Here is a 17,326-nt window from a genome sequence, read left to right on the forward strand (position 1 = left end):
CTTTACAAATAGATTAAATGTATAGGCATGCATTTTGTTGTTATAAGATGGTTAAATTATTTTAAAGAAGATCAAAACCTCAGACTTTGAAAAAAACTCCTATTTGACCTTCAATAGAATAATAAATGGTTTTGGTTTATTCACTTTGTATATCTCTTGTCCTTCATTGGTATAAATAATTAAGCATGAACCATACAAAATTTTCAAATAAGAAAATCCTTTTATCTTAGAGCCCTTCTTGTTTCAAACCTACTTCCTTTTATTTTACATATCTTTTGCAGAGAGTTACTTTTATTTTTCCTCTTACCCCTCACTTTCCAAATTTAGGTTTTAATTCTCTTGGGTTGGAAAAAGTATATTTCTAGGTAGGGTTGATGAAATGAGTGCTCTAACCTTTTCATACTTTATTGTGGTGAGAGGTGTGACAGTAGAAAAGAATAACTACATGAAGCAGAACCCCAATTTTTTTAAAGGCATTATTTTGGAACAATTCAAAAGGATATGAGAATGGAGGGGAGAGGCTTGAAATTACTATACACACAAATAATCAAATGTTACTTTGATACTCAGGAAGCAAGGTTTTAAAATGAAAAAAGAAAAAAACACACCATGAAAAGAAAACTTAAAATTTTTTCATTTACAGAAAAACACAGGGACAATTTCAAAGTTTCAGTTGCTAAGCTTTGTCCCCCCACCCCCACCCAAATGGCTTGATCACTGGTTTTGACCAACTCATCATCTGATTTCAGACTAAGGTGGTTTTCTTCAAACACTGGACTTGTTTTATGAAAGGACCAACAAATGAGCATGTGTAAAGGGAAAAGTATTCTTTATTTCCTGGAAAATATGACTGTGCTTGAGATAGTGTAGGTTTATATTGTGCTAGTGTTATCAAAGATCATTCTAAGGGAGGAGAAGAAGAAGAAGGGATAACAATAAATCATAAAAAACTTGAGAGTTTTGAGTACTGTGGTGTTGGAGAAGACTCTTGAGAGTCCCTTGGACTGCAAGGAGATCCAACCAGTCCATTCTAAAGGAGATCAATCCTGGGTGTTCATTGGAAGGACTGATGCTAAAGCTGAAACTCCAGTACTTTGGCCACCTCATGCGATGAGTTGACTCACTGGAAAAGACTCTGATGCTGGGAAAGGTTGGGGGCGGGAGGAGAAGGGGACGACAGAGAATGAGATGGCTGGATGGCATCACCGACTCTGTGGACATGAGTTTGAGTGAACTCTGGGAGTTGGTGATGGACAGGGAGGCCTGGCGTGCTGTGATTCATGGGGTCGCGGAGAGTCGGACACGACTGAGCGACTGAACTGAATTGAACAGAACTGAACTGAACCTGAAATTGACTGTATACCTATGTGTTTGCCAAATGTCGATACTGCCATTCTTGATGCTGTACATCATTGTACAGCATTTTGAATGAAGGTTAAAGAACCATGCCAAAGTGGTGTGGACATTACTTATACTGCACCTCCCATTAATAATGAGAGATAAATATGTACATTTGGGAGCACTTTAGGTGTCAAGGGTGTGGTGATTCGTTTAGCTGAGGAATTGTCACTGTTCCCTATTTTACAAATGATGGGAGAGCTAGAGAGTCCCTTTGCATAGGAAGCTAGTAGATATTATGTCATCGAAGGCAGAGGTTGGTGACCTATGGGCCGCAGGCCAAATCTGAGCTGTAACCTATTTTGACATGGCCTGTAAACTAGGATGGATTTTATCTTTTTAAGTGATTCAAGGGAAGAAAAATAAACTCATAAAAGAATAATATTCCATGACCCATGAAAATTATATGAAATTCAGATTTCAACATCCAAAATAAATTTTTACTGAATCCCGGTGGTGGTCATTTCTTTAGACATTATCTGTGGCTGATTTGCAGTACGGTGGCAGAGATGAGTAGTTGCACCACAGGGAATGAATTGTATGGCCCTCAAACTCTAAAATGCTTACTATTTGGTACTTCATGGACAAAGTTTGTTGATGCCTAGTTAAAGGAATACACAGTCTTTGAAATAGTCTAGGAGGTTAGGGCTTGGCTTTGCTTTAATCTGCTTATTTAGACCTTATCAGGGGACCCTGCTGTCATCCCTCTACTCACCTCCACCCCTGACCCTGCTGTGTTTTCCTTGCTCATATTAATCTTTCTTAAAACCTTAGTATATTCCCTCTATTCATTCTGGTGATTGCTCCATGCCACCTGCTGTCAGACTGCCCTAAATCAGCCTGCTTTCCTTGAGTTTTAGATGATTGGCCTGAGGTCAGTTTTCTTAGTTATTAACTTCCTGACTGTCCTCTATCCCCAGCAGAGGGACTTTCTCAGATGTCAGTGCCTAGTTCTGTGACTATAGTTCTATGGCATAAATATCCAAGTCTTGTTGATGATGATTTTTGTCTATTAAAGCTGATAAATTGCTGTGAGTCTTTTGGGAAAGATGGCCCTTATTGACCTTATTGTCAAGGCCATGTGAGCTGTTGAGTGAGTCTGACTCCCTAGGCCAGTCCTCAGGGCAGCAGATGCAGAGGGGAAGACTCGAAGCCTGCATTCAGTGAAAGCGCTGAAATATTGAGACCTATCCAGACTTGGCTGTGGGCCAAAATTTTTCTTGAATGAGAAGCTTGGGTGGTTTTGACCAGTCTCCCATCTGACAGGCTCCATGGAGTAAGAATTAACTATCAAAAAGAAACCAGCATAGGGACTTGGCTGGGGGCACAGTGAGTAAGAATCTGCCTGCCAAAGCAGGGGTTTGATCCTGGTCCAGGAAGATTCCACATGCCGTGGAGCAACTAGACCTGTGAGCCATAACTGCTGAGTCCACACACTAGAAACTGCCTGCATGCCCAGAGTCCAAGCTCTGGGAGAAGCCACAACACTGAGAAACCCACACACCACAAGGAAGAGTAGCCCCTACTCTCAGCAACTAGAGAAAGCCAGTGCAATATAACAAAGACTCAGCGCAGCCAAAAAAATTTTTAAAAAGGGAATCACAGATTATACCTTAAACTGCTTTCACCACCAAGTCAGTTTGTGGTTTTAATTAAGTAATTAAAGATAAGAAACATATCTTTGTGTGTGTACGCTAAATCACTTCAGTCATGTCCAACTCTGTGTGACCCTATGGACTGAAGCCTGCCCAGGCTCCTCTGTCCATGAGATTCTCCAGGAACAATTACTGGAGTGGGTTGCCATTTCCTCCTTCAAGTAATCTTTCCAACCCAGGGACTGAACCCATGTCTCTTACTTCTCCTGCATTGGCAGGTGGGTTCTTTACCTCTAGCTCAACCTGGGAAGCCCCTCTGTGCTCTGTAAACCTAACTTTTGGGACATTTCTACGATTTTACATGTGTAGTCTCACCCTATATTTGAAGGAAGAGTTATACATACTCAAGCTTGTGTTGGGGCTCTGCCAGTGAGTGTTTGAGAAATTTCCTTCTCTAATTCAGTTTCTTATCTGTAAAGTATAACTCACTTCACTGTGAATATTAATGGAATATCACATATAAAATGAATAACACATAATAGGCACTAAGTAAATAAGCACTTAATAAAAGTTAATTCTTCCTAGTAAAACTATAATTTCCTTCATGGAACCAAGAGAAAAAAGGATATTTCTCCTCCTTAGACTAATAAGCTTCCCTGGTGGCTCAGATGGTAGAGTCTGCCTGCAATGAGGGAGACGTGGGTTTGATTCCTGGGTCAGGAAGATCCCCTGGAGAAGGAAATGGCAACCCACTCCAGTATTCTTGCCTGGAAAATCCCATGGATGGAGGAGTCTGGCAGGCCACTGTCAATGGGATTGCAAACAGTCAGATGTGACTGAGTGACTTCAGTTTCTTTTAGACTAATAAAGCAAGCAATCTCCCTTACTAGCTTTGTATAGTTGCAGTAGTGAGAAATTTACGTCATAGCCCTGAGAAGAGCTGGGAAATTTGGGATGAATGGGATGAATGGTGAGGGTAGAAAGAAGAGAATTAGGGGCTGCTGATTCAGCTGGAGTTTTAAGTACTTGAATTTATCTATCAACCTCTTATATAAGAATGCCTCAGTTATTTAAAATAAGATTAAAAATGAAAGGAGTGATATTTGGAGATATCTACAAGGAAAATGAATTCTGCCTTTATAATGACCTTAAAGTTCTGGCTAGTGATCAAATTCAGTTGGTTAACAGATGGGTTGAACACACTCAGGTTGTGAAGAAACCAAGGGGAGTAGGTCACAAAAATACAACTATCAAAATTAGGTAATAAGCCAGAAAAAACTGCTATTCTTTAGAATTTAAATGGAGTTAGAGGTTTTAAATGGCAATATCATCCCCATCTGAATGGCATTGTCTTTGAGTTGCTATTGAAGCAACCTGGCATGCATGCACAAAGCACATATTTCTTACCTTTAATTTACTTAATTAAAACCACAGACTGACTTGGTGAAATCAGTTTAAGGTATAATCTGTGATTTCCTTTTTGGCTGCGCTGAGTCTTTTTTGTATTGCACTGACTTTCTCTAGTTGTTGAGAGTAGGGGCTACTCTTCCTTGTAGTGTGTGGGCTTCTCAGTGTTGTGGCTTCTCCCAGAGCATGGACTCTGGGCATGCAGTCTCAGTAATTGGAGCTGGCAGTTTCTAGTGTGTGGACTCAGCAGTTATGGCTCACAGGCCTAGTTGCTCCATGGCATGTGGAATCTTCCTGGACCAGGATCGAACCCCTGCGTTGGCAGGCAGATTCTTATTCTCAGAGACTCTGAAGGACTCATATGCTCATGGGATACTGAAGAAGATTTGCACTGCACACAGAGCTTCAAAGTACCTTCATGGTTATGAAACTCTGGCCCATAACACTGGGTATTGTGGGCAAATTTCTCATTTAGTATCCTTGAATGACTTTAACCTTGTTTCACCTGGAATAAGTGTCTTTCCTTAGTAAGGGTCTTTCAAACCCCAAGTTTTTAGATAAAATTTTAAAAAGTAAATCAAGTCTCTGCTATTCCTACTTTTACACTAAATTTAGGAGTAAATTTCATTCTCATTTCTGCTTCATTGACTATGCCAAAGCCTTTGACTGTGTGGATCACAATAAACTGTGGAACATTCTGAAAGAGATGGGAATCCCAGACCACCTGACCTGCCTCTTGAGAAACCTGTATGCAGGTCAGGAAGCAACAGTTAGAACTGGACATGGAACAACAGACTGGTTCCAAATAGGAAAAGGTGTACGTCAAGGTTGTATATTGTCACCTTGCTTATTTAACTTATATGCAGAGTACATCATGAGGAACGCTGGGCTGGAAGAAGCACAAGCTGGAATCAAGATTGCTGGGAGAAATATCAATAACCTCATATATGCAGATGACACTACCCTTATGGCAGAAAGTGAAGAGGAACTCAAAGCCTCTTGATGAAAGTGAAAGAGGAGAGTGAAAAAGTTGGCTTGAAGCTCAACATTCAGAAAACAAAGATCATGGCATCTGGTCCCATCACTTCATGGGAAATAGATGGAAAAACAGTGGAAACAGTGTCAGACTTTGTTTTTTTGGGCTCCAAAATCACTGCAGATGCTGATTGCAGCCATGAAATTAAAAGACGCTTGCTCCTTGGAAGGAAAGTTATGACCAACCTTGATAGTATATTAAAAAGCAGAGACATTACTTTGCCAACCAAGGTCCGTCTAGTCAAGGCAATGGTTTTTCCCGTGGTCATGTATGGATGTGAGAGTTGGACTGTGAAGAAGGCTGATCGCCGAAGAATCGATGCTTTTGAACTGTGGTGTTGGAGAAGACTCTTGAGAGTCCCTTATACTGCAAGGAGATCCAACCAGTCCATTCTAAAGGAGATCAATCCTGGATGTTCATTGGAGGGACTGATGCTAAAGCTGAAACTGCAATACTTTGGCCACCTCATGCGACGAGTTGACTCACTGGAAAAGACTCTGATGCTGGGAAAGGTTGGGGGCGGGAGGAGAAGGGGACGACCGAGAATGAGATGGCTGGATGGCATCACCGACTCTGTGGACGTGGGTTTGAGTGTACTCCGGGAGTTGGTGATGGACAGGGAGGCCTGGCGTGCTGTGATTCATGGGGTCGCGGAGAGTCGGACACGACTGAGCGACTGAACTGAACTGAACTTCATTCTCATTGGAACAATTGAGGGGGTAAACCCTTAATTTTTCAATTTGAGATTTTCAATTGCTTTTAAACAACTGATTCTGATTTGGAAGTTTTAAAAGACATTTAAAAGTCTCAGCTCTTTGTATGTGTGTTTTGTACAAAATGTCTTTTGTGTTTAAATATTTAACAGAAAAAGTGAAAAAGGATATTAACAAATGATGTTTAAATATTGAAGGACACATTTAAATAAACTAATGAATGGAACTCATTTTCAAAATGGAATTTAAACTGTTGATTCATCCTCAGCAGATTATTTAATGAATATGTACTATGAATCAAGTAATCTCTTTAAGATTTGGATATACGGAAGGGAACAGCAAACCATTTTTTAGAATAAGACACTAATATATTGATGAATATATAGTAGGTCAGGCAAATCTAAATGCTTTGAAGACAGCAAAAGTACATGTAAGAATGGAGAGCAACAGAGGTGTCTGGGGAAAGCTGTGGGTTTTGTTATACAGGGTGTGTAGGGAAGATTTCATTGATAAAAGGATGTTTCATCAGAGACTTGTACTCTGCACTGAAGATACAGAGAAACTGAGGTGAAGTGGAAGTTGTGGGTGTTTAGGTGAAGTGAAACTAACCAGGGTCACCAACTGAGAATGCAGAGTAAACACATTGCAATCCGTATTTCTTTTTGAGTAAAGTTAGGTGTGTGAAAATCTCAAATAGTCTAAGTGTGAGGATATCTAGTGAAAGAATGAAATAGTCCATGGGGTCGTTGGCGGTCAGACACGGCTGAGCGACTTCACTTTCACTTTTCGCTTTCACACATTGGAGAAGGAAATGGCAGCCCATTCCAGTGTTCTTGCCTGGAGAATCCCAGGGACGGGGGAGCCTGGTGGGCTTCCGTCTATGGGGTCACACAGAGTCGGACACGACTGAAGTGACTTAGCAGCAGCAGCAGCAACAGGTGTGTGAAAATCTCAAATAGTCTAAGTGTGAGGATATCTAGTGAAAGAATGAAATAAGCACACTTTCTTTCCAATAGAGGATAAACCCATTATCTGGATAAACCCATGTCTGCAAAATAAAGCACACTGCTGCTGCTGCTAAGTCACTTTAGTCGTGTCCAACTCTGTGTGACCTCACAGACGGAAGCCCACCAGGCCCCCCTGTCCCTGGGATTCTCCAGGAAAGAACACTGGAGTGGGTTGCCATTTCCTTCTCCAATGTGTGAAAGTGAAAAGTGAAAGTGAAGTCACTCAGTCGTGTCCGACCCTGAGCGACCCCACGGACTACAGCCCACCAGGCTCCTCCATCCATGGGATTTTCTAGGCAAGAGTACTGGAGTGGTTTGCCATTGCCTTCTCCAAAAGCACACTGACAGAATTGCAACTGAAAGCAGAAAATGAGGAACTTCCCGTTAGTAGCAGTACTACTCCAAGTTATGAAAGTGCTTTTTTGACTCTTGGAGTAAAAAAAAAAAAAAAAGCTACCTTGGAATCAATCAAATTAATTTGAATTCAGGTTATAAATACATATATACATACATATATATACATATAAGGTGTCTGGCCATCAAACTCCGATTTAAAGTTGTTTCGCATGCTGTGACCAAGAGTACCTCTGCCCAGTTATGCCGTATTGCTCCATCTGTGCCTTTAGGATGCTAGAATTCAGCAGTAAGGTATTATTTAATGTTGAAGAAAAGTGTTTTGACACTGTAGCTTTAAAAGGACTATGTGTTAGGATATTATCCATGAAAAGAGTTTTCCCATAGGAGAACAAGCTCTGTAAAGCAAAGAATGACCACAGGGAATAAACAGAAATTCTATAGAGCATTTTTTTTTTTTCTACAGAGCATTTGAAGAGCTTTAACAAAATAACTTTTTATGTTGTAGAATATACTTCCTTCCTAAAATGTTCCAGGAAAGTCATAACCATTTATTCCTCTAGTTATCAAGGTTAGAGAATATACTTGGCTGAGAAACCAGCTGTCCTTGGTGGCTGATTCTGTCCCCACTATGTTGCTGTTTGTTCTCCACAGTAGGTGAGAGGTTTCTTGTAAAGCAGTCTTCTAGAGAAGGAAAACAGATCCTTTACTCTGCTTTCCTTTTCTCATTCTCTGAATTTTGTTTTTAATAGATTATTTTATCTGATACTTGGATTGTTTGATAAACCTTTTAAATTCTGGGTATATTTTTAGCTTCAGAAAATACATTTATTCAGTCATCTTCAAAAGGTAGCTGTAATGTGGTAAGCTTTCCAATTTTCCTTTCAGCCCTAAGTAAATATGTTTGACTTGGGACATCCACCAAAACAAGTTTGCTTTTGTGTATCCACTTCCCAGATGGCACAAATAGGGTAGAGTGGCAAGTAGAATTGTTCAAAGTGCAGTCTACTGTTTGTGGTCATGCCTTGTAGATCAGTCGTATTTGGGGAATTGACTAACACTGACTATAGTTGCTTGTTGAAGAGTTACTGGGAGATAGATGAGAAGAAAGCACTGATTAAGAGACTTGCCTGTTTATCTCATTGAGGTGACTGCCAAGAAAAGTTGGCTGTTTTTAATTACAGCTATCTTTCTATTCTAGAGCCACTGAACACTGCAGATAAGCTGTATACAATTCAACTAATCATTGAGAAGTTTGCAAATAATTGAATGTTTGCTATCCTGCAGGTAAAATGGTAATTAACATGCTTAGTCCCATCAACATACTTGACATTATGAACACATAATCATAATCCAGGGCCAGCTAGCTTTGCAATGGCAAAAATGGGACATTTTTAAACCCAACATTTATTTCTTGCCTAAAAATTACTCATTTTGTGAATAAAGCTATGGTGTTTTATATTATATTCAGTTTTCCTTACTTTTGCTGAATATACATTCTGCAAACTGATGCTTATATAGTATGAATTTTACTATATATTTCACTCAAAGTTATAATTAAAGATCTATTATCAAAAATTAAAGTAATATCATTTATCCTGCAAAATTAGTGTAATTATACATGATTTAATATTTAGTTTCAAACCTTACAAAACTCAGGTTAATTCAACCACATTTAAAATATAATTTTTCTTACTATTTTATATGCCTTATCTATGTATTATCTCTATACTAAGTGTAAATTATTCTTCTTGAAATATTATAATAAGAGGAAAATACTGTGATAATATATCTTCCAAAATGCATACTTTTGCTATAAAAACAGTTCATAAATATCTCAAATTATTTCAGAGAATACTCTATATAAAATATGCACATAGTATATTTCATTTCTACTGTGAAACACTACTAAATTGTACTGTGGAGAGCTAATGCTCTAAAATATCTAAGTACAAACTGATATGTAATGTGGCAAGCTATGAAACATTGCTTCAAAGAAAGCTAAAACTTCAGAGGCTTTTTCAAAATAAAAATCATAAAATCTTTATTTGAAAAAGTGCTCAGAATTTTCAGACTACAAAGGAAACTCTTTGGGGGCATTAACTATATTTCTGAAATCTGAGTTTTAAAAGCTGGCAGTATTTAGAAAGTATATTTATTCTTTATGCTACCTTTTGTGAGGAATAAAGAACTCAGCAATTTTTACTGAATGTCTTTCATAGTTTAAGTCCAGGTGATGGCCAGAAAATAAATCATATTATTACTCTAATATTTCATAAGAACCTCATTAGAACTTTAATTCTAAATCATGGTTCATTTGTATACCCACTGAAGATTCTTTATTAAGAGCAAATCGTCCCCTTATGGGAATATTTATGAAAAGACTTTTTACTTTCTAAGATGAAGGAGGCTACTATCACTATTTTTCTTGAAAGAGAATACTGGTCATTTTTGGTACTTTAAAAATATACTTCAGTTCAGTTCAGTTTAGTCGCTCAGTCGTGTCCGACTCTCTGCCACCCCATGAATCACAGCACGCCAGGCCTCCCTATCCATCACCAACTCCCAGAGTTCACTCAAACTCATGTCCATCGAGTCGGTGATGCCATCCAGCCATCTCATTCTCTGTTGTCCCCTTCTCCTCCCGCCCCCAATCCTTCCCAGCATCAGAGTCTTTTCCAGTGAGTCAACTCGTTTCATGAGGTGGCCAGAGTATTGGAGTTTCTTAAATAATACTTATTTTAACAAATCACCTATCAGGCTTGTTGTTGTTGTTCAATCACGCAGTCATGTCTGACTGTTTGGGACCCCATGGACTGCAGCTTCCTTGTCCCTCACTATCTTCTGAAGTTTGCCCAAGTTCATGTCCTGTGCATCATCGGTGATGCCATCCAGCCATCTCATCTTCTGATGGCCTGTTCTCCTTCTGCCCTCAATCTTTCCCAGCATCAAGACTTAACATTTCTTTGAAACCTATAAATCTTCTGTTAGGTGGAACATTCTCTCTGGTAAAAGGAATGTTAAGGGCCATTATTGGCCTTACCTTTGTTGAGGTGGTTCCCTGTGGACCTCTGGATACCATCTCTAGAGCATGAACACAGGAATAATTTAAGTATTTAATGAGTTTTTTCTAAAGGTGTCAATTGGAATGATTTTTAAACTAAGATTATATCACTATTTGCTTATAGGATAAATATCTTTGAGATCATTAATATGCTTTTGTTTTTGGTTTGACTTCTTTGAATTTCCTCCGTGAGTTCCATTTGGGTCACCTTATATAATTCATACATTTTCTGTGGTATTAGTGTTCTTTTAGCTTAGATCTTTGATCATCAAGTGTGTGTTGTGCATGTATCTCTTCACAGCAACTAGCATATAGTAAGTTCTTTATAAATATTGTTGAATGAATATATATTTATGATTCTATATATTGTATATATATATATATATATGGCTCATATATTTTGTGAAGTATGTTCATTGTCCATCAAATTATATTAAACAATCTTCAAGACTGATAGCATTTCTGGTTCTGATACTTTGATATCTGGAAAAGAAGTACTATACAAGTGACATAAGGCAAAGTGGATAATTTTTCAAGCATAGTCAATAGTATTCCAGTGAAATGTAATAGATCTATTAACCTGTTAATAAAATGAAATCCAATGGGATTTTTAAATGACTGAAAAGACAAGAGGGAAAGTTATAGTCTGATAGTGACAGCTGGCAAGCTTGCCTTAAATGCTTTTAGGGACAAAATTGATAACATCCACAACTGGCTACAGTTCAGGGTACCCAATTCCAATGTGCTGTCAACCGTATATATTTACTATTGATTAACACTCTAGCTACATTCTTTTTGGACATTTTGATGTAGAGAAGTTATTTAATTTTAGGGGCAGCACCCATATAGCTTTTTTCCGGACATGAGATTAAAATATATAAAAACAGAATCAATTAATATGTTTGCCATTGGTAAAGTTAATACTGTCATTAATCATAGCTTATAAGTCTAAGGAAACTGCTTTGGAGTCAAAGAATATACCAGTTTTATTAAAAAGGGAGGAAACCATTTGAAAATAATGTGTATGTTATTGTGCTAAATAGTGGATGAATATATACAAATAGTATGTTGCTTTCCAAGGAATATGCATACATGTGGATCACATGTACAGAATCAGGTGAATTCAGCATAAATGTTGATGTCCATTCCAAAGATCCACCTGATGCTGTATATTAGAACTTTCTTTCAAGTCTTACTGACTCTTCAAATTTCACAATATACAAAAAAAACCTAGCTTAAACAAGACTGTTCTCCAGTGTGCATAGAAATTTGCCTCATTTATTAAAGGGGTCACATTTTTTTCACTTGAGAAATATTTGTTGGATGCTGCTGCTGCTGTTTAATTGCTCAGTTGTGTCTGATTCTTTGTAAACTGCTGGACTGTAGCCTGCCAGGCTCCTCCGTCCATGGGATTTTCCAGGCAAGAATCCTGGAGTGGGTTGCCATTTCCTTCTCCAAGGAATCTTCCTGACCCAGGAATTGAATCTGTCTCTTGCATTGCAGGCAGATTCTTTACCACTGAACCACATAGAAAGTCCCCTATATTAGTGGAATATAGAACTAAAAAAATCCTATTTTTATGAGCTTACATTCTACAGAGGATTAAAAAGTAAATCGTAAACAGGAAAATATAGAGTCAAATGGTAATAGATACTTTGGGGGAAAAAATAAAGCAGGGAAAGGGGAGTAGGAGTGATAAGTAATAGGGTGGCCAGGGAAAACCTCACTGGGAAGGTATCTGAGTAACAGTCTCGTGAAAAGGAGGTTGTAAGTCCTAGGGGTCAAGGAGAAGAGCATTTTAGAGGACGAAATGATAGCCTTTTGAGAATTTGAGGGCCATCAAAGACCCCAGTGTGGAATGGCAAACTGAGCCAAGGGAATTTAGAAGGACATTGTGCCAGAGGAGTGATGGGGTTTAAGGGAAATTTTTAAGAGCACTGTAGGCTGCTGTCAAGATAGTTGGATTTTGCTGAGTGTGAGATTGGGAAACTGCTGGAAGGTTTTGAGCAGAGGAGTGATTTTCTGTTTTGGAACTGAAAGAATCATTCTGGGCACTATGCTCCACAGACTGTTGGAGCCAGAGATGGAAGCAGAGCTACAGTGAACTGGATAATGGAGTAGTGTTCAAACTAGATATACAACCTCCAAGGCTGCCTGAAAATTTTATAGGGACATAGTCTTTTTAAAGGAGTGAATTTCTAGATCAGCTCACTGCCTGAAACTTAGCTCCCTGGTAATGAATCTGAGGTCAAGGCATTGCGCTTGCTCATCCTTCCCATCTCCCATCTGACATCTCCTCTCACTTTCAAAAGAAAGGCTTTTTTTCTCATTCGTTCCAGATTTTACCGTGGTGCATTTCCCCAGGGTGTAAAAACTTCTGGAGTGATAAATGAAGGGACAATCTCAAATACTTGGACTTGACATCTTCACCTCTTCCACGCCCCTTCTATTGCCAGAAAAACCACCACCCCTGTGGCAGATCACTTTGAGAGCAAAAGCAAAATGAGATTGAGAAATATACCTGATTTTATCGTGTCACGGATTTCTGTCTTTTGCTTTATCCATTCGTCTAATTATCTCTATAGCATAGAAATTTAGATTATCATAGAAGCCCAAATTATCTGAATTTAGATTCAGAAGATTGTTTCCACATGGGTCTTTATTAGAACAATTATTTAAATTGAAAAATCAAATCAGACTTTTCTGACAGAAAAAAATTTAATTGTGGGCAAACTGGTTTGATAATGAGAATTGGTTTCCTAACTCCATATTTTCCTTAAAATGAATTAACTAAATCTGTAGCTCTATGGCTTTGACAAAAATATATTTAAAGCCTGTGATAAGAAATATTTTATCTAAATATTAATTCTCCAAAATCATTAGGAATATAATTTTGATTTTATCTTTACCCTTTATAGTTGTATCTGGTAAAATAAAGAGCCTTTAGCTGAAAGAATAATAGATGCACAGAGTAGTTTTTTGGTAATTCTTTTTTTTTTTGCAGTATACTATAAAATAATTGATAATTCTTTTTTTTTGCAATATACTCACCATAAATTAGAAACCAAATGACTCCAATGATTAGACAAAACAAACAAACAAAAAACAGGTTGGAGTTTGAGTTTCTTGTGTTCATCAAAATTAAATATTTAAATTATCAGTTGATTATTAAAATTTTATTGCTAGGTGGATTTTTGTAATGAAACTTGGATGAAGTTCAGATAGTTTAGTAACATTAAAAAAAACCCCTAAATTTCTATCCCTATCCATTTGTATGATTAGAGTGTCTCAGTATGAAAATAAAAAATATCAAGTGAATTGCTGTTAAACATTATTATACAATACATTTTCACCTATGGATATACCAACTAATTTGGGGAAAAAAGCCCCATCTATCTCATTAAGATGTACAATTCCAGTAAAATTTTATGTTTACTTAATAATGATCTATTATGAAGTTTATTGTCTCCATAAACTGTATTCCACTGATAATTGGAAATATAACATAATTAAAAATCTCTTTTAAAAGAATTGAGGATATTATAGGCCCAGGAAATGAAAAGAAATTAAAGTTATATTTTTATTACAGAAAATTGTTAGGTGATCAATAGAACATTCTAAACCAGCACTACAATAAAAAATGTAATTCTAAGAGAATTACAAATGTGAACCATGTATTTTTAAATATAACGTAAAATTTTAAAATGATGTGTTCATTTAAATTTCTTTTTTTAATCCAATATATCAAAACATCATTTCAACATTATATAATCAATAGAAAAATTATTGAGAGAATTTATACTCAGTTTTCATGTTGATTGTTTGAAAATCAGTGGTGTACATTTTACCTTACAGCACTTCTCACTCTGGACTAGCTGTATCTCAAGTGCTCAGTAGCCACATATTGCTAGTGGCTAATGATCATTGGGTCACATGTTGTACATTGTTGTTTTTTAGCTGCTTAGTCATGTCTGACTCTTTTGTGACCACAACATGCTGTACAGCACACCTCTAAGTTTTAAATTTCCTTGGTGGCTCAGCAGTCAAAAAATTTTGCCTACAATGCAGGAGACATGGGTTCAATCCCTGGGTCAGGAAGAGCCCCTGGAGTAGGAAATGACAATCCATTCTAGTAATCTTGCTGTGAAATCCCACGGATAGAAGAGTTTGGCAGGCCCAAGTCCATGGGATCACAAAAGAGTTGGATACAACTTAGTGACTAAACAACAATATAAACCCATATAAAATATATTTATATAATGTATATAATATAATATTATATGTAATATTAACTTCTGTGTGGTTACAGAATGGAAACACAAGTTTAATTAGTAAAGAAAAGAGTTTACTCTTTCTACCTATTTAAAAAAAAGTGCTTATTCATATTTTTAATTGGCAGATGGGGTTAAATTGATACGACTTTTAGATTCCATGAGGTATATGTAAAATAAAAAAGTTCATTCTTTACAGCAATTCAAATGCATAATGAAATTTTCAGTTGTTGACTTAGAAATATTTAGAGGAGTGTGTAAGAAACGTGTTTCAAGACTACTTTACTGTTTTTGTTCAATGCCCAAGTTTTGTCCAGCTATTTGCAACCCCAAAGACTGCAGCACCCCAGGCTCCTCTGTCCTCCAATATCACCGGGAGTTTGCTCAAGTTCATGTCCATTGAGTCAGTGATGCCATCCAACCATGTCATCCTCTGTTGCCCACTTCATCTGTTGAAGACCACTAGGCTATTTCAATAATACTGCTAAGAGATGAAGGTAACTTGAGCCAGATTTTATAACACAGTAGAATTCTCAGTTCAGTTCAGTTGCTGAGTCATGTCAGACTCTTTGAGACAACACAGATTGCAGCACGCCGGGCCTCCTGTCCATCACCAACTCCCAGGGTTTATTCAAACTCATATCCATTGAGTCGGTGATGCCATCCAATCATCTCATCCTCTGTCGTCCTCCTCCTCCCACCTTCAATCTTTCCCAGCATCAGGGACTTTTCAAATGAGTTAGTATTCACATCAGGTGGCCAAAGTATTGGAGTTTCAGCTTCAGCATCAGTCCTTCCAATAAATATTCAGGACCAATTTCCTTTAGGATTGACTGGTTTGAACACCTTGCTGTCCAAGGGACTCTCAAGAGTCTTCTCCATCACCACAGTTCAAAAGGAGCAGTTCTTCTGAAACTCAGCTTTCTTTATGGTCCAACTCTCACATCCATATGACTGGAAAAAAAGCTTTGACTAGATGGACCTTTATTGGCAAAGTAATATCTCTGCTCTTTAATATGCTATCTAGGTTGGTCACAGCTTTTCTTCCAAGCAGCAAGCATCTTTTAATTTCATGGCTGCAGTCACTATCTGCAGTGATTTTGAAGCCCCCCCAAAATAAAGTCTGTCACTATTTCCACTGTTTCCCATCTATTTGCCATGAAGTGATGGGACCAGATTCCATGATCTTAGTTTTGTGAATGTTGAGTTTTAAGCCAATTTTTTCACTCTTCTCTTTCACTTTCATCAAGAGGCTCTTTAGTTCTTCTTCACTTTCTGCTATAAGGGTGGCATCATCTGCATTTATGAGGTTAATGGTATTTCCCCTGGCAATCTTGATTCCAGTTTGTGCTTCATCCAGTCCAGCACTCCTCATGATATACTCTTCATATAAGTTAAATAATCAGGGTAACAGTATACAGACTTGAGAAATACTCCTTTCCCGATTTGGAACCAGTCTGTTGTTCCATGTCCAGTTCTAACTGTTGCTTCTTGACCTGTAACATATTTCTTAGGAAGCAGGTCAGGTGGTCTGGTAGTCTCATCTCTTGAAGAATTTTCCACAGTTTGTTGTCATCCACACAGTCAAAGGCTTTGGCATAGTCAATAAAGCAGAAGTAGATGATTTTTCTGGATTTCTCTTGCTTTTTTGATGATCCTACAGATGTTGGCAATTTGAGCTCTGGTGCCTCTGTGTTTTCTAAATCCAGCTTGAACATCTGGAAGTTCATGGTTCATATACTATTGAAGCCTGGCTTGGAGAATTTTGAGCATTACTTTACTAGCATGTAAGAGGAGTGCAATTGTGTGGTAGTTTGAACATTCTTTGGCATTGTGTTTTTTAGGGATTGGAATGAAAACTGACCTTTTCCAGTCCTGTGGCCACTGCTGAGTTTTCCAAATTTGCTGGCATATTGAGTGCAGCACTTTCACAGCGTCATCGTTTAGGATTTGAAACAGCTCAACTGGAATTCCATCACCTCCATTAGCTTTGTTCGTAGTGATGCTTCCTAAGGCCCACTTGACTTCACATTCCAGGATGTCTGGTTCTAGGTGAGTGATCACACCATCATGATTATCAGGATCATGAAGCCCTTTTTTGTATAGTTCTTCTGTGTATTGTTGCCACCTCTTCTTAATATCTTCTGTTTCTGTTAGATCTATACCATTTCTGTCCTTTATTGAGCCCTTCTTTGTATGAAATGGTCCCTTGGTATCTCTAATTTTCTTGAAGAGATCTCTAGTCTTTCCTATTCTATTGTTTTCCTCTGTTTCTTTGCATTGATCGCTAAGGATGGCTTTCTTATCTCTCCTTGCTATCCTTTGGAACTCTGCATTCAAATGGGTATATCTTGCCTTTTCTCTTTTGCCTTTCTCTTCTCTTCTTTTCACAGCTATTTGTAAGCCCTCCTCAGGCAAGCTTTTTACCTTTTTGCATTTCTTTTTCTTGGGGATGGTCTTGATCACTGCCTCCTGTACAGT

This window comes from Moschus berezovskii, chromosome 10 (genome assembly GCF_049115385.1).
Source record: "Moschus berezovskii isolate FMDL1 chromosome 10, NW_MosBer_1.0, whole genome shotgun sequence".
Lineage (NCBI taxonomy): Eukaryota > Metazoa > Chordata > Mammalia > Artiodactyla > Moschidae > Moschus > Moschus berezovskii.